The sequence below is a fragment of the Canis lupus genome, chromosome 12, assembly GCF_011100685.1.
Source record: "Canis lupus familiaris isolate Mischka breed German Shepherd chromosome 12, alternate assembly UU_Cfam_GSD_1.0, whole genome shotgun sequence".
Lineage (NCBI taxonomy): Eukaryota > Metazoa > Chordata > Mammalia > Carnivora > Canidae > Canis > Canis lupus.
Window position 1 is genome coordinate 5,879,968 of NC_049233.1, and position 17,047 is coordinate 5,897,014.

Here is a 17,047-nt window from a genome sequence, read left to right on the forward strand (position 1 = left end):
CCTCCCCACCCCAGCCTCCGCGCGGAGCCTGCGGTTCCGGGATCAGGCCGCCAGGTGGCAGCATGGGGGAAGAAAGCGGGGTCCCGACTCCCCGCTGAGGACGCCCGCGTCTGCCCGCGGACCCAAGGAGGGTCCACCGAGGTCCTTCGAGAGTGGCTCATTGTCACACATGAACTGACTTTCTAGAAAGTAAATCACTAACCACCGCCGAGGGGGTGACTGCGCGCGCGTCTACGTGGGAAGGTCTGGATGCGGATGCGTGTTGTGCGCGTGAGGGTGACAGGAGACTTGGTGGACGTGAGCGAAGGTGCGGGAAGGGGGAAGCAGCAGCTCAGGTGTCGCCAGCCAGGCGGGGAGGAAGCCATAAAACCTGGGCGATGTCCTCCTTATCGGAGAGCCCTGCTCCTGGATGGAGAAGGGGAGAGTGCAAAGTTCACAGAGATAGTAGCGACCGGCTAATGGAGGCGTGGGCGTGGAGCAGGCCCGTGGTGCTGCAGGGGGGAGGTGGCGAGAGCCACCAGCGGGCCGGAGGGGCTGCCGCAGCCAGGGACTCCGGGGGGGACTCTGGGCCCAGCAGGATCACGTTCCAACCAGCCCAGCTTTTTTTTTTTTTTTTTTTTTAATTCATGAGAGACCCAGAGAAAGGCAAGCAGACACAGGCAGAGGGAGAAGCAGGCTCCACGCAGGGAGCCCGACCCGGGGCTCGATCCCGGGACCCCAGGATCACACCCCGGGCTGAAGGCGGCGCTAAGCCGCTGCGCCACCCCGGCTGCGTAGCCCAGCTCTTTTCCAGTTCCCCAAGAGAGCCCAGCCTCTTGCACAGAGACAGTCTGTCCTGCCTTCCTGGCCGGGTGTGAGGATTAAGAGAGCCGTGGGTGTGATGCACGTAGAAGGCCCCCGTACGCGTTGAGCGTGTGTCTTTTGGTTGTGGAGAAAACCCGAGAGCATGCTCATCAAGAAGGCCCTTGTAGGGCCCGGCCCCTACCTGCCCCTCGTAAGGTCGGGCCCCTGTCCTCCGCCCATCCCAGCCCCCCAGACACGACCTTTCTCATGGTGGAATGGGCCTCGTTAGAAAGTGGTTGCAAGTGCCTGTCTCTGGGGAAGGGGAGTTTTCAGGGTCAAGCCTGCCTGGAGGCGACGGTTAGGCCAACACCTTCCAGATCAAACCTCAGCTCTGACACTGCCCCCTCCAGGCACCTTAGAGTACTGACTCACGCTTAGTCTTGTTCAAGTTGGCCCTTGTTTTCTCTCCTCTTTATTAAGGACTGGGTGGGGAGCATCTGGTGTCATCAGGGATTACTTTGAAACTACCGCCTCACTTTGGGAAACTGGCTTGAGTCAACTGGTCACCATGGAATTTCTTTTTTTAGTGCATAAACAGCCAAGTTCGAAGCAGCTGTTACCCCATCCAGGGCGGAAAGCAGCCTGTTGGTGTGGAGCTGCCTGGCTCATATTTCTTGGGCAAACAGATGCCATGTCTCTCAACTCACCAGTTAGGAAGCCCAGAAACTGTGGTTTGGAGACCACATGTCTAGTTATGTCTAGTTATTCAGGTGGCTTCACCCGGGAAGCCCTCTCTGAATGTCAAAGCTACAAGATAAAGGACATGTATAGCAGCTGGGTGCTTCCCTTCCTAGGGGCCACCCCAGGAGGCAGTGAGTGCTAAGTGCCAAGTCAGTGAGGAAACTTTGTTTTGGAGCCAAAGCATAAAAAGCCCCCAACCGCAAACCACTGAGCTTTTTGGTGAGTGCTTATTTTGTGCAGGTTCTGAGCCCAGGGAGGGCCTCTGAGGGGAGAGGAACCAGGAGCTGGAAATTCAAAGTAGTAGGAAGAATTACACTGGATGGGTAAGGCCCTTCAAGAGGTGGGAACAGCATGAACAAAGGCATGGAAATAGGAATGTGTATATATATATATATATATACATATATATATATATACACATGTGTAATGAAGAGTTTGCTGGAACAAAGTTTACAACAATAAAGATTTATTTACTTATTTTAGAGAAGGGGGAGGGGCAGAGGACGAAGAAGAGATTCCTCAAGCAGACTCCCTGCTGAGCAAGGAGGTAGAGGCTCAATCCCAGGACCCTGAGATCATGACCTGAGCCTAAACCAGGAGCTGGTTGCTTAACTGACAGAGCCACCCAGGCGCCCCAGCAAGAAATAAACCCAACACACATTAACTGGGTGTCTTCTGTGTGCTCACAACTATTCAAATCACCAGGATGAAGTCGGTGAACAAAAGTCCCTCCTCTGTGGACTAGTATAACAGATATACATAATAAATATTATTTGTTATAATAATAAATGCAAACGATAAATATAAATAACAATGTAAATAATGATGGCTCACATTTATTGAGAGTTTACTACATGCCCTTTCTGTTTTGTTTTTTAAAGGATTTTATTTATTCATGAGAGACACACAGAGAAAGAGAGGCAGAGACATAGGCAGAGGGAGAAGCAGGCTCCCTGGGGGGAGCCCAATGTGGGACTCGATCCCGGGATCGGGGGATCATGACTTGAGCCAAAGGCAGATGCTCAACCACTGAGCCACCCAGGTGCCCTGCACTGTGCTGTTTTGAGTACCTTATATTTATTTATTCATTTTTAAAATTTTTATTTATTTGAGAGAGAGACAGAGACAGAGAGCATGAGCAGGGGGGGAGAAGAAGGCTCCCCACTAAGCAAGGAGCCTCATATGGGGCTTGATCCCAAGACCCCCAGGATCATAAGGCAGATTCTCAAACTGACTGAGCCAGTGAGGCATGCCTTATTTACTCATTTAATCCTCAAAACACCCACATAAAGGAAGCCTGGGTCTTGTCTCTAGTCCATGGATGAGGAAGCTTAGGCACAGAGCTGTAAGGGCGGAATTCAAACGCAGAGCTGGGGCTCTGACTGTCACACAGCACTACTCTGGTAGTCTCAGTAAGAAGGGGTGAAAGGTCAGGTTGCCAAGTAATGTGGACTGGTCTGGAGGGTGGCAAAGGCCAGGCAGGGGAGTGGGGATCCAATGCTTTCAGAAGATTAATCTGGGGGTGTGTGTGGAGTCAATTGGGGTTCAGAAAGCAGCACAACCTCCTGGCCTTACTGAAGAGCGGGGGAGGAGTGAAGAGAGGAATCAGATAGGGCTTGGAGCATTCTTCAGGCCTCACCTTGCCTGGAATTAATGAACTTGGCAGATCCCTCCCCATCCCAGGACTGATTGACAGTTTACCGTGGATTATTTTTATTAGTATTAATTGCAATTCATGAGGGAGGAGAGGTCCATTGTGGTGGGTGGAGCCCTGAGCACACAAGGAGGAGCTCCAAAGGTCTCCCAGGCTGGGCCTGAAGACTGGATGATTTGCAGCATCCAGACTCCTTCCCAGCAAATTCCCATCAGCCAATCCCCAAGCTCAGTGTTCAGGTGAGGGGCGGACCGGCTCCCACTCCCCGCATCTGTGCTGCCCTCCCAGCCCTGCCCTGCAGGACCCCTCTAGTTTCTTCATCCGAACACCGGCCCCATACTGGTGGGCAGCCTGTTGGTCCTGTGCATACTGGGACCCCCGCTTCCGTCGGGGGTGCCCTCCTGCTCTTGTCTTGCTTCCTGCCCACTCCGGACTCGGAAAGCACAAGCCAGCTCCCTGTTTCAACCTCTTCCAGTTTTGTTGTTGTTGTTGTTGTTTTTAGATTTTATTTATTTATTCATGAGAGACACACAGAGGCAGAGACACAGGCAGAGGGAGAAGCAGGCTCCTCGCAGGGAGCCCGATGTGGGACTCGATCCCGGGACCCCAGGATCATGCCCTGAGCCGAAGGCCTATCCTCCACCGCTGAGCCCCCCAGGCGCCCCCAATCCCTTCGAGTTTCATCCACGTTTCCTCGGCAAGATCCCACTGTGGCTTCAGTAAAGGCAGCCAGCTTGAGTCCCTGGCTGCCAGCGCCCCTGCCCACAGCTGCGAGGGCGCCCCGTTGGCCAGGGGCGGCGCCAAGCCTTCCCCTCGCTGTCTTCAGCCCCAGGGAAAGGCCCTTCTCCTGAAACCCCAGAGGGGCTTGGACTCTCAGGCACTGGCCCCCTGCACAGCGGGGTCCCTGTCCTCTCACGGTAGTGTCCCTCTTGCCCCTACCTTCTCCCTCCCTAACTTTCCTCACACCCTCGGCACCCTCAAAGCCAAGGCCCACAAGGCCCACATGCCCCCGAGGGCGGTAGGGGCCAGGCCTCAGGTCTCCCCTGCCCCGGCAGCCTTGTTAGGAACGCACCTTAGGATCGCCCTTTAAGAACGTCCTGGGCCTGGCAGGGCCCTTGAGGGCTGGGGATTCCCGCCCGGGAATTTCTCCAATATCCTACCAGCTGTTTCTGCTCTTTCAGTGGTTTTATTATTTTCCTTTCTGTTCCAACCTCTCCTTTCGCTTTCAGTACGGCAGGTCAGGCCAAATGGCGGTGGAGGGTGGGGACCTGGCATCTGCGGAGGCCGGAGCTGTGGCCGGGCCAGCTGTGCCAAGGGAGGGGATGGGATGAAGAAGGAAACAGGGAAGTGAGAGCAGCAGCAGGGCGGCCTCCTGTCTTCCTGGGGATCTGCACGTCACTGAGCTCTGGGCACACGGCCTCGTCTTCTTCTGGCCCCCAGTGAAAATGCACATCTGCCCTTTGGGACAGTGACACATTAACCCAGTGACACCAATCCGCCAGTCAGATGTGCTCGCTGCTGCCTGGGGAGGAGCATCCAAGGAGAGGGGCGCGCAGGACACATGGTTGTGAAGAGGGTAGGAAGGGCCGGGGACTTGAGCACGTGCCTGGGGATGTGCCTTGGCACCTCTGAGCAGCAAGGAGGTGCCAGGCAGCCAGGGATTCGGGCAATAGCCGTGTACCCCTGCCTAGGAGGACTTTTTTTTTCCCCACTGCATGATTAGACTCTAAGAGGGTGGGATCGGGTGACTAGGGTCCCTTGGCGAGCTCATTTCCCTGGTGTGATGTTGGCAGCACATCGCAGTACCTGCCCGTGTCATTGGATCTCCATGGGTCCACCGGGCAACTTCCTGATGGGACAGGCCTCCCGCTTCAGATAAGGATGAAACTCAGCTGCGTGTAACAGAAGATTGAACCAAGTGGCTTAAATAAGAGAAGCTTTCTTTTCCTGTCATGCAATGGAACTGTGGAGGCAGATGATCCTGAGCATTTTAAAAGCAAGACTAAAGGAATAGATAGCCAGGTACCCGTCATCTTCCTGACTCTACTTCTAGGCATTTTCCCAAGCAGGCAGCTCATTCCACTTGGAGCTTGATTGATGCACCCAGTGTGGGCTTCCTTCCCTCCCTGTCTCACGTCCCCATGGTCCCACGAGTCTCCTGAGCTCCCCTTCCAAGTCCTTGTTTTGGGGTCTGCATCTGCAGGGACCCCAGCCAGAATACTAAATTTTTGAGTGCTTACTGCATGTGAGGCATTCTCTCATTTCCTCCTCAACCCTAAGTGATGGGATTCAATGGTTAAGCCCGATTTTAGGGATGAAGTCATAACTTGCCCAGGGTCACTGACCATTGGGGCCAAGACTCAAAACAGGCTGATCTTTTTTTTTTTTTTAAGATTTTATTTATTTACTTGAGAGACAGAAGGAACCAGGGGAGGAGCAGAGGGAGAGGGAGAAGCAGACTCCCTGCTGAGTAAGGAGCCCAATGTGGACTCGATCCCAGGACCCTGAGATCATGACCTGAACTGAAGGCTGGAGCTTAACTGACTGAGCCACCTAGGCACCCCAGGCCAATCATTTTGTGCTTATTTCCTTGGGATGGGTTCCTCAACCAGAATCATGGGTCAGAGAGTGCACATTTTCAGGCTTTTGACCTGTTTTGCCAAACTGCCTCTGACTAAAGTCAAGTCCAAGTGCTCCTCTCAACCAGCAGTGTGGGGATCCCTCACTTCTCATGTCCTCACTGCCAAGGGCTCCCGAGTCTTTCCAACCCAGCTCCTGTGAGGGCATTCCTCCCACATTTGACTTTTTTTTTTTTTTCAATTCAGAAGGATTAAGTTTTTTAAGAGTGGGAGAGAGAGTAAGAGAGAGGCGGGGGGAGGGGCGGAGGGAGAGGGAGAGAGACTCTTAAGCAGGTTCCACGTACTTCGGGGAGCCCCATGTGGGGCTCGATCTCACAATCCCAAGACGATGACCTGAGCCAAAATCAAGAGTCTATGGCTTCACTGACTCAGCCACCCAGGTGCCCCTAGAAAGCATTAATATTAACAAGCCTGTTAGCCTTATGCTAACAGACAGGCAGCATGTGTCTGTGAGTTGAACTGAAAAGGGATGGAGCCAAGTTCCTGACCCGAGCAGAAGAGTCGCTTCCTGCCTGCCCCTCAGCTTTCCTGGGAGGGCAGGTTATGCCCATCTCCCCGCCCTGGAGCCTAGAGCCGGTGGGCGGAGGTGTGCGGGTGGGCATACAGGAAGAAGAGGGAAGGATCGAGGAGGGAAGGGCCCCTGGGGAGGGAGTCTTTGATTGCACAGCCTTGGACTCCTCCAGAACATTCCTTTTCTTAACAGAAATACTGGTGAGCGGAGGGTGGCAGTACCCCAGCCCCCATCTCATCCCCTTAGATGTTTGAAGAGCCAACCAGCCACTCCCCAACCTAGGCGTGCCAAATGCCTGAGGGTGGCAGGCAGGCATGCAGGCAGCTGGAGGGAGACACAGGAATCCCTCCCTCCCCAGCGTGTGAACACGGTTCAGATGTCCTCGCTTGGCTCTAGTTTCGGGCTGTGCCTGCCTGACCTCTTTCCAATAAAACTCTCCTACTGGGCTTTATAGTATCCCAAACACGTTCACATCGGGGAACTCCTTTGATCCTTCCACTACCTTAAAATTATCCCCATTTTACAGATGGGGAAGCTGAGGCTCTGATTAAAATGATGGTTCAAAGTAGTACGCTATCGCTCAAGATTTCTGTCGCCTTACCGACTAATGGTCACAAAATAGTAGTGATGACAATGTCCATTCAAAATTATCACACGCAGGTACTGTGTGAGGCTCTTTGCCTTAGGAAGGTTGTTTTCCGGTCTTCACAAAACCCTCTCAGGTGAGTAGTCACCTGCCTCTGGCAGAGCTGGGATTTGAACCTGCGATGTCCAACTCCAGAGCCAGGGCTTCTCAAAGTGTGGTCCCCAGACCAGGATCTTGTAAGACATGCGCATTCTCAGGCCCCATCCCAGACCTATGTTCTGGATCCTGGGCCGGAGCCTGGCAGGCTTGGGTTTAACATGCCCTCCAGGTAATTCTGATGCACTCTCATATTTGAGAATTGCCGTCCTAATACATTCCTTTAACTCAGTGCATTTCAACCCTGACTGCACAGTAGAATCACTTGGGAACTTTAATAAATACCAATGCTGTGCCAGACCAGAATCTCTGGGGTGGGGCTCCGGCATGAGTATTATTAGAAGCTCCCCATGTGCACTCCTCAGCCTTTGATATGTGCCGGGGTAGGTGGGCCCTGGGAGGCTCCACATTTTACCAGAAGGTTCTAGAGTAGAGTTAACAGGGCAGCCTGTTCCAGAAAATCCTGGAGGGAATGAAGGAAGACTTGGAGTCCAGGAAGGAGAGACTTTGGGGGCTCAGCACCTCCTTCAGATGACTCCATGCAGGCCCAGGAAGCCTGCAGCCCTGCTGGGGCCCAGAGCGCCGCAACTGTTTGTCTTGGCCTTTGCCCAAGCAGGCGGTTCTGTGTGGAGCTGCAGCTCTTTTGTTTGTGTGGTTTAACTGTTGGCCCAGTTTTTCCAGGGCTGATTAGATATCCCTGTGAGCAGTATAACCACTCTGGGGGTCCACAGGATTCCCGAAAAGGGGCCAGAGTGGCAGTTTCCCCTTAGAGCCCAAGCAAGGTGGGGTCTGGGGAGCAGTCTCCTGCTTCTAACTATATGACTCTGAGCCTCAGGTTCAAGGATGCAAGAGTTTATCAGTCAGGGTCCATCCAGGAGACAGAAAACACACCAGTGCTTTTCCCAGAGAGAACCTAATATGAAAAATTATTAATTAGGTTCTGAGGGATTGAAAAGACAGAGAGAGAATGCTGGAGGGTCCCAGGGTCCCAAGCACAAGAAGCAGTAGGGTTTCCTTGGGGCCTGAGGAACAAAGAGAAAAGTTTGCAAACTTTAGCAGCATGGAGGACCTTTTCCAGAGCTGAAAGTCAGATGTCTGGGGAGGAGATGCAAGCTGGGAAACCATGAGGCTGGTTCCACAAGTGTTAGAGAAAAAGCAAAGCTGGAATTGGGCTCATCGCTCTTCTTGGAATGAACTGCTGTCATCAGGTGGAAAAAGCCTTGCTCGGGTCAGATGTTGGGGCAGCTGGGTTTCTGGTTGCCTAACTTCTCTCTACCTCTGTGGACCCTCCCTCTTCACCTCAGGCTCACTCTCTCATCTCTCAGTTTACTTCTTTTCAGGACCAATCCCAAACGTTGCTGATTCAAACAATGAACATTTACTGAACAGCTATTATGGCCCCGGATCTGTGGACTGGATGCCTGAGATGTAGCAATATTTAGTAATAGTAATAGCACCCACATTCACCGGAGTGCTTACCTGCCTGGCCCTGCTTTAAGCATCTCCCTCCCATACAGTAACTCATTTCTAGTGCCCTCATCTTACAGATGGGGAAACTGAGGCACAGAGCCACTTGGTAACTTGCCTAAGGTGATTATTTAGCTTGTGAGTGGCAGAGCCTGAATATGAATCCAGTCAGTGGGATTCCACTACCCGCATTCTTCACCAAGTCACCTCATCACCTCAAGTCCTAGAGAGCTAGACATGTGCAGTCAGCTGACTGCAGCACAGGTACAGAATGCCACATGGGGGGCCTCCCAGAGGTGGGAACTCATTTCACCCATTCATTCAAATAAATCTGTAGATTGGGGTGTAATGATGAGCAAAAACATTCTACCTGCTGTTGGGAAGCTTTTAGTGAACACACAGATGTTAATCAGATTTTCACACCCCAAAAAGTTAGCTCCCAAACACAGGTTCCCTTTGCTATAAAAATTGTAATCAGAGATTTGTTGCAAATGTAAAAATGAGAGGGCCACTTCATGGAGAATGTGATGATGGGGCTGGGGCAGAAAAGATGAATGGGAGTTAATCAGATAAAGAACAGAAAGAAGGGTGGTCCAGGCAGAGGGAACAGCATGTGCAAAGCCTCTGAGACATGGGGGCAGGGAGGAATACAAAGACAATGAGAACTGTAAGTCAGGCCCTTGAACTCTGACCAGCCGACCATGGCCAGCGCTCCCAGGCATGGAGCCCACCTGCTGGGACCCCCACCACTCCAGTTTGGGGTCCTATGGCCAACCCTTCCTGCATCACGCTGAAGGCTGGCCATCGCCCAGTTGTGTGGGTACCAGCCTCTGTCCACTTCAAGTAACAGGCTAGCCTCAGGGGCCTCTGGAGGGAGGTCTGAAAAAGCACCAAAGCTGGAAGTTGGTCAAGAAACCAACAGGGACAGTCCTGTTGGATAGGGAGGGGGCACATCCCCAGGGAGTCTGTGAAGAGTGAGTGAATGGGGGCGCCATCCATATAAATGACCTCTGTAAAAAGAAGCCTGGGCAGCTGGAGGCTCGAATGAAAGGTGATGGCTCCCTCCCACAGCCACCAGAGTCTCTACTGGGGGTCTTGGAGCACTCAGCTCATACCACTTAACTCCTACTCCTTGACTAGGTGGGGAGGCAATGATTAAGCCCATTTTATAGGGCAGCGTAAGAAAAGGCAAGGCCAGAGAGGAAGGAAAGCTTGAGCTTGGGGCTGCTTCTCAGCCTGACCCTTTCGGGAGGGAGCTGGGCCTTTAAGAATGAGATTCTGAGAAGCCATGCAGAGGTTTCAGGCGAGATCCAGAGGCTCTGGGATAAGCAGGCAAGACTCTAGCTCCCTAATGGGTCAGAAAGGGGGCCAGACAGACGAGAGCAGAGGGAGACACACTTCCTGTCCCCAGGGCCCTCTCTGCCCTGTTTACAGAAAACAAAGTGCCTTTGGCTGACTCTGGACTGGTTTCCCTGAAGCAATTAGAGCAACCACTGTTCCTGGTCCTCCTCCCCCTCCTGTGCCATCTGAGGGAGCGGCTGTCAGCCCAACTGGGGGCCCCATGCTGGCATCTGTTGGGATCTGCAGGCCTGGGACCCCCACAATCCTCCACCCCCACCCCAGGCAGCACTGAATGTTGCCTAAAGCCGTCCAAGTTTCCATGGGCCCAACCTAATAGAGACTAACTGAAGGCTGTGTCATCCTCATCTCTGGGAATATCTGATGGGAAGGCACATCATTGAATGGGCTCCTCTGGTTCCCAATAGGAAAGCAAGCCCCTCCCTTCCTGACTCCCCTTGCCTGCCTGAGGTAGGTCTTTCAGCAGAACCATCTGACCAGAGGCCCTGAACAAAGACAATTTGAATTCTCTGAGCCTCCCTTCAGGGCAAGGGTGAGGGCATATGCTGGAATCCCCCTGCTGTGCCTTGTTGGGTTGGGGGGCCCTACGGGATGGCACCACCCATCTGCCCTACAGACTAGGCCCTGAGGCTACTGGAAGACAGGGGAACCACCTGACAGCATGACAAGGGCCAGGGCCTAGGGTCTTGGGCAGAGGCTCATTTGCTAACAGAGGAGCAGCCCTCATTCATTTGTGAGGGTCCCCTGAACACCTGACATCATCTTTCCTACCAGCCTGATGTATTGCTTAGGTGGCAGAGGCGGCTTCTTTCTCCCTCCTCTACTTTGCTCCCACCAACTAGCAAGAGTCCGTTGTTAAATATTCAGGAATTCTGTGAGCTGATTGTTAAGCAGAGCCATTACTGAAAATTAAATTATGTAAACCAGTGTTTCTCAACCGTTTGCTCATTATTGCCTACTAAACAGCCTTTCCAGGCATTTCCCCCCTTAATATCCTACCACCCTACCCATAAAAATTTAATGTCACAGACAAGCTGTTTATGCACTGAATGTATAACTGTACTTTTATTTTATTTATTTATTTTTAAAGATTTTTATTTATCCATTTAAGAGAGAGAGAGTGAAAGAAAGCATGAGCAGTGGGGAGAGGGAGAAGCAGGCTCGACCCCAGGATCCTGGGATCATGACCTGAGCCAAAGGCAGACGCTCACCGACTGAGCCACCCAGATGCCCCTATCTATACTTTATACATAAAAAGAGTAAGATTGTTTCTGGCCTCCACCAAGAACCCATTTTCAACCCTGTTGTGAATGCAGGATATAAACTCACAATTAAAAAATTCATATTAAAAACAAAAGTAATATATACTCAAAACTCATCACTTCCTAGTTATTTTACTATAATTTTTAAATTTTTGATTCTCTCAAAGTTATTGATATATCTTTTTTTTTTTTTTTTTTTTTTTTTTTTTCCTGGAAAGCTGGTTGCTCAACATTTACCAGCAAACCACCAGGCAGGTCTTTTAGCAAAATAACAAACACTTCGAGAAGTGATCGATTTTAATTTTTTAAGATTATATTTATTTATTCATGAGAGACACAGAGACATAGGCAGAGGGAGAAGCAGGCTCCCTTCAAGAAGCCTGATGTGGGGCTTGATCCCAGGACCCCGGGATCACAACCTGAGCTGAAGGCAGAAGCTCAGTCACTGAGCCACCCAGGTGCCCCAGAGAGGTGATCGTTTTTAGTCTAAGAAAGATCAGTTTATCTAGAAAAACCTCACTTGAAGAATCATGGGAGGACCTGGAGAATTTAGTGGATGCCAGGAGAAGGGGGAGAGAAGCCCGAAGACGGAAACAAACCTCTGATGCTAACTCTATAGTGGCTGCAGTGTATGTCTGGGTGAAAAGTCTAAAAGGGAGGAAATGTGTGTGTAATCCACACCCTCAAGCTCCAGGAGTGTTTGTGATTAGCAATTGCTTGCTTCTACCTCAGGTGTGGTGCACACCTTGACCCCCTGTTAGAGGTCAGGGGCATAACCCTGAGCCTCCCCCGCCCCCCACTGTCCCATCTCCTCCCCATGTCCAGTCTAGAGTGTTCTGTAAATACCTGAATTGAATCTTGGCTCCAAGGGGAGCACCGAGAAAGCCACAGTGTGGCCTGGTCTGAGGACAGGGAGGACACGGGACATTCAGACACAGACGCACACGGTGCAAGCTTCACTCCCGTCCCCTCTGAGTGCCCTCGCCATGAAACAGGAGAACAGCCTGAGTTCTCAGGAGGGCCTTCCAGCTCAGCGCCTCAGCCTGGAAAGCCGTCTCCTCTCCCTCCCTCTGGACAAGGCTGCTAGGTCCCTCCCGCCCAGGCACTGCCTCTCGTCACCCTCCAGCCTCCTTCATCTCCCTTCTGATGCAGGCAGCCTTAGAATGCTCAGCCTGGCTCCATCTGCTTCTTGGAAGAAAGGCCACACATGAGAAGGTGGCCTGGGAACTCAATGCTCTGCCATTACTTGTCATCTGGCAGACCCCTGTCTCAACACCAGCTCCCTGTTTTTAACACAGTACAAGGGGTGCCTGGGTGGCTCAGTGGTTTAGCGCCTGCCTTTGGCCCAGGGCGTGATCCTGGAGACTCGAGATCGAGTCCTACGTCAGGCTCCCTGCATGGAGCCTGCTTCTCCCTCTGCCTGTGTCTCTGTCTCTCTCTCTCTCTCTGTGTCTCTCGTGAATAAATAAAATCTTTTTAAAAAAAAGAAGAAGAAAAGAAAGAAAGAGAAAAGCCAGGGGCAGCTTAGAGAGGGGTGGGGGTGGGGACTGGGCCCTCAGGGGAGGACCTGAGTGAGCAGAGTCACTTTGCCAGGCCAATGGCCTTTGGCTCCCTTGGGTTCTTTCCTGTCTGCGTCCTGGAACAAGTGACATGACTGCGCGGGGCCTCTGTTTCCCCAACTAACCAAACTCACAGGTGCTGCGGAGATTACCAGGGAACCAAAGAACCTGCAGGTACACACCCACTGAGGTAAGAGGCAGTTTCTTACTTTATCATTTCATTCTGGTCTGTCTGCCGGAGTAGGCAGATTGTTTCTTTGTCTGCTATACGTCAGGAGAAAGGAATGAGGAATGCCCGTGCCCCTCAGCCCGCGGGAATCCCTGGCTGGGGGTGGGCCAGGGGCTGGGGGTGGGGGACATCCAGAAAGGCATTTCAGAAGCTAAATCCCAAGGAGAGCCTCTCTTCAGGATTTTATGCAGATAAAGCCAAATTCTGGTAAACTCTTAAGAGTTTCCAAAGGTGAGTCAGTGTCCCCAGAGGTCAGGAGGAGTAGCCTGACAGAGGGGTCTGGCCCTCCCTACTCTGGCTGGGTTCCCGGGAACATGGCCTGCAAGTCCTGAGTCACTGCTAGTGGCCATCCTGGGCCCCCAGGAGCGTGGGCTGGGACAGAACTCCCCTCCCCGCCAGGCAGTCCCGTCCCTCAGCCAGGCCCCTTCTCTGCGCAGCACACCTCTCTTCTCTGGGCCAATACCTTTCTGAAATGCATGTTGGCAAACCTACTTCCAAGCAGAAAACTTGGACGTGAGTGGAATATCTGGAATTCCTGGAGGATTTATAGCCCAGCAACTGGGACACGTGTGGGTAGTTGACCCCAGCCCTTCCCCAGCTCTGACCCTGCCTCCAGCTCTGGCAGCCGGCTCCCTTCTCTGGCCCCAGAGCCCCATGTCGGTCACCTGGCCTGCATCCCCCGGTTCAGAGCAGACAGTGCTGGATGCACTTCCTCCCTCCGCAGCTCTGCCTCAAACTCTCTGTGCGACCGCGGACAGTCCACCTCCCCTCTCCAGACCTCGGCTTTCTCACCGTAAAACAGACAGGCTAATCAGAGGCGGGTTACTGCTAGACTGTTCGGGAAGAGTCAGACCTTCCCCTGTTGTCTGTCTAAAATTCTAGGAAACGGAGACCGTGCTGGTTTTCTCCCTAAACAGAGATGAGCCCCTGTGTTCCTGGGGATAGAGCGGGAGCTTCTGAACTGTCAGACCAGCTTCCGGGGCTGGGAATCTTCTGTGGGACAGGAGGCAGCATCCCCCTGCGCCCCCACCAGCAGGGCGCGGGCTCCGGGCTGCACAGGGTGTGCTCAAGGCCAGGGCCCAGAGGAGGGAACTTCTGCCTCGGGCTGTCCTCCCTGGCTATACTCCTTTCTCCTCCTCCACCTCCGTGCAGACACCCCTCCCTTGTGCTGGGGATGTCCACTATCCTGGGCTGATCGGAGGGACCCCCAACCTTTACCCACTCAGATCTGTCCCCAGAAAGTTGCTGTCACCCGCCACTCCCACTCCCCCCGCCCCCCGCAGCCTGTCACCCACCTGGCCAGCTGTCCTTTGTGAGTCAGGAGACCAACAGATATTCAGGCCCTGTGGCTTGGAATTTTACTTGGTAAAATTAATCCGCGGGACACCGGGGTGGCCCAGGGCCTGATCCTGGAGTCCTGGGATAGAGTCCCACGTTGGGCTCCCTGCAGGGAGCCTGCTTCTCCCTCTGCCTGTGTTTCTGCCTCTCTCTCTGTGTCCCTCGTGAATAAATAAATAAATAAATAAATAAATAAATAAATAAATAAACAAAATCTTAAAAAAAAAAAATTTTCAAAAGAGTTGCCCTCAAATGTTCTTCCTCCTCTGTGAAACCTGTCCTGCCCACTGCCCCGGTTCCCATGCCTCTCCCCACTTCCTCCAACAGCAGACATTCAATTACTTAATCATTTACCCATTCAAGTGCATTGAGTGCCAGCTACCTCCCTGGTGCTCTGCTGGGTGCTGGGGATGAGGAGAGCAAAACCAGACCCAGCTCCCCCTCTGTGGGGGTTTAGGGGCCACTGGGCATGGGCAAGGGCTCTTCTTACATATTCCTTCCTCTTGCCCCGCCCCAGCCCTGCCTGTAGCCCCAGCCCAGCTCCCCAGGACAGCACCCTGTCTCACACATCTCTGTAGCTCAGCACCCAGCAAGTGCCCAACATCTAACAGGCCTTCTGTATATTGCAGATTACATTTGAGTACCCTGAAGGGAGATTGGTTTGTCCCTGAAGTTGGTCCTGACTCTGTTATTTAGGGATAACAGAGGATAGGGAAAGTAATTAAGACTAGACACTGGGTTAAATCATATGTTGCCTGCTGCCCAGAGGGTGCAGTTTGGCTACAGCTATCAAAACTAGAAAATGCATCTACTTTTGGGCTCAGCAGTTCCACTGCACCGAGCTTATTGGACAGATGGATGCTCACACATGAGAAATCATACAGATACAGTGTCTGCCCCTGAAGTATTGTTTGCAACAGATTGGCCACAACTTAAATGTTCATCACCTGCTTGATACATTGTGTTAAGCCCATATGGAGCACAATCCTATGCAGTGTGGGAAAAAAGAAAAAAAAAGAATAAAGAGGCTGACTCTATTTTCTTATTTAATTTTTAAATAAGCTCTACACCCAGAGTGGGTCTCGAATTCACAGCCCTGAAATCAAGGGTTGCATGCTCTACTGACTGAGCCAGCCAGGTGCCCTGAAGAGCTTTCTCTGGATATAAATAGGAAGACCTGAGAAAGGTGTAGAAAGCTGAGAAAGAGTTTAGTAGTTTATTTAGTGTAAAAGCTGGAGTGATGGGGAAGGAATGCATTTAAATATACATATTTTGGGAGGCACCTGGGTGGCTCAGTGGTTGAGGGTCTGCCTTCGGCTCAGGGTGTGATCCCGGGGTCCTGGGTTGGAGTCCCACATCGGGCTCCCCACAGGGAGCCTCCTTCTCCCTCTGCCTATGTCTCTGCCTCTCTGTGTCTCTCATGATTAAATAAGTAAAATCTTTAATATATATATATATATATACACATATTTTTTCAATATACATCGAAGGGTCCTCAGGCAGGAGTCATAGGAAACAGGTAACAGCGAGCACCATGGCAGGGAAAATAGGCAAGTGGGGAACAAGATGGGAAGAGATCTTTCCACTGATTAGTCTTCAAATCCTTTTTTATAAAGATTTTATTAATTTATTTGAGAGAAAGCATGCATGCATGCACTACTGGGGGGAGGGGCAGAAGAAGAGGGGCAGATGGAGAGAGGGAAGGAGAAGGAGAGAATCTCAAATAGGCTCTCTGCTGAGCCCCTGTAGTAGGGCCTGATCTAATCACCTTGAGGTCATGACCTGAGCTGAAACCAAGAGCTGGACACTCAACCCACTGAGCCAACCAGGCACCCCTGCCTTTGAATCTTTTGAATATTGTACTATCTAAATATGTGACCTGTTAAAAATTAAAATACATTATAAAGACTATAAGGTAACATGGAAAAAAAGTTTGTAGGACAGGTGGGAAAAAAGCTAAAGAAAACTCCCAAGCCCTATATTCAGTAGGGTTATAAATGGGTGGTAAAATAAATGCAGGTTAAAATTCCCATCTGTAGGGATGCGTGGGTGGCTCAGCGGTTGAGCGTCTGCCTTTGGCTCAGGGCGTGATCCCCGGTCCTGGGATCGAGTCCTGCATCGGGCTCCTTGCAAGGAGCCTTCTCCCTCTGCCTGTGTCTCTGCCTCTCTCTGTGTATCTCTCGTGAATAAATTAATAAAATCTTAAAAAATTTTTTCCATCCATAGAAGAAACAGTCTGGGTAATTTTTATTTCCTTCCTTTTTTTTTTTGGAATTTTCCTCACAAATTTCTATAATAAACATATCTTGTTTTATTATTAGAAAAAAAAACTGAAAAAAAAGAAGAAAAACCTGTGACAAAAGAAAATAGATATTTGCTAAGAGAATTGTGAATTCTGTATAATCTCAATTATGGAAACAAGGTTGAAAGAAACTGGAAGGAAATATGCAAAATGTTCACAGTGGTTGTCATGAGATATTAGGTAATTTTTAAACATGATAATATTTTTGTATTATTTTCATGACGAAAGGAATTTAGGAAGGAAGTGAGGGAGGGAGGGAGAGAGGAAGGGTATCTAGTGGAAGAGAGTTCTTCAAAATAACAGTTGTGTTAGGGTAGTAAGATTATGAGTCATTTTTGTTGTTTTGTTCAGTTTTCCAAACTTTTCATTATGTGGTTTTGTTGTTATTTTAGCAGGAACGGAACCCTCATTGCTGTAGAGTGGGATTTTCCTCCCCAAGGCCCTGCTGACTTGTGCTAAGG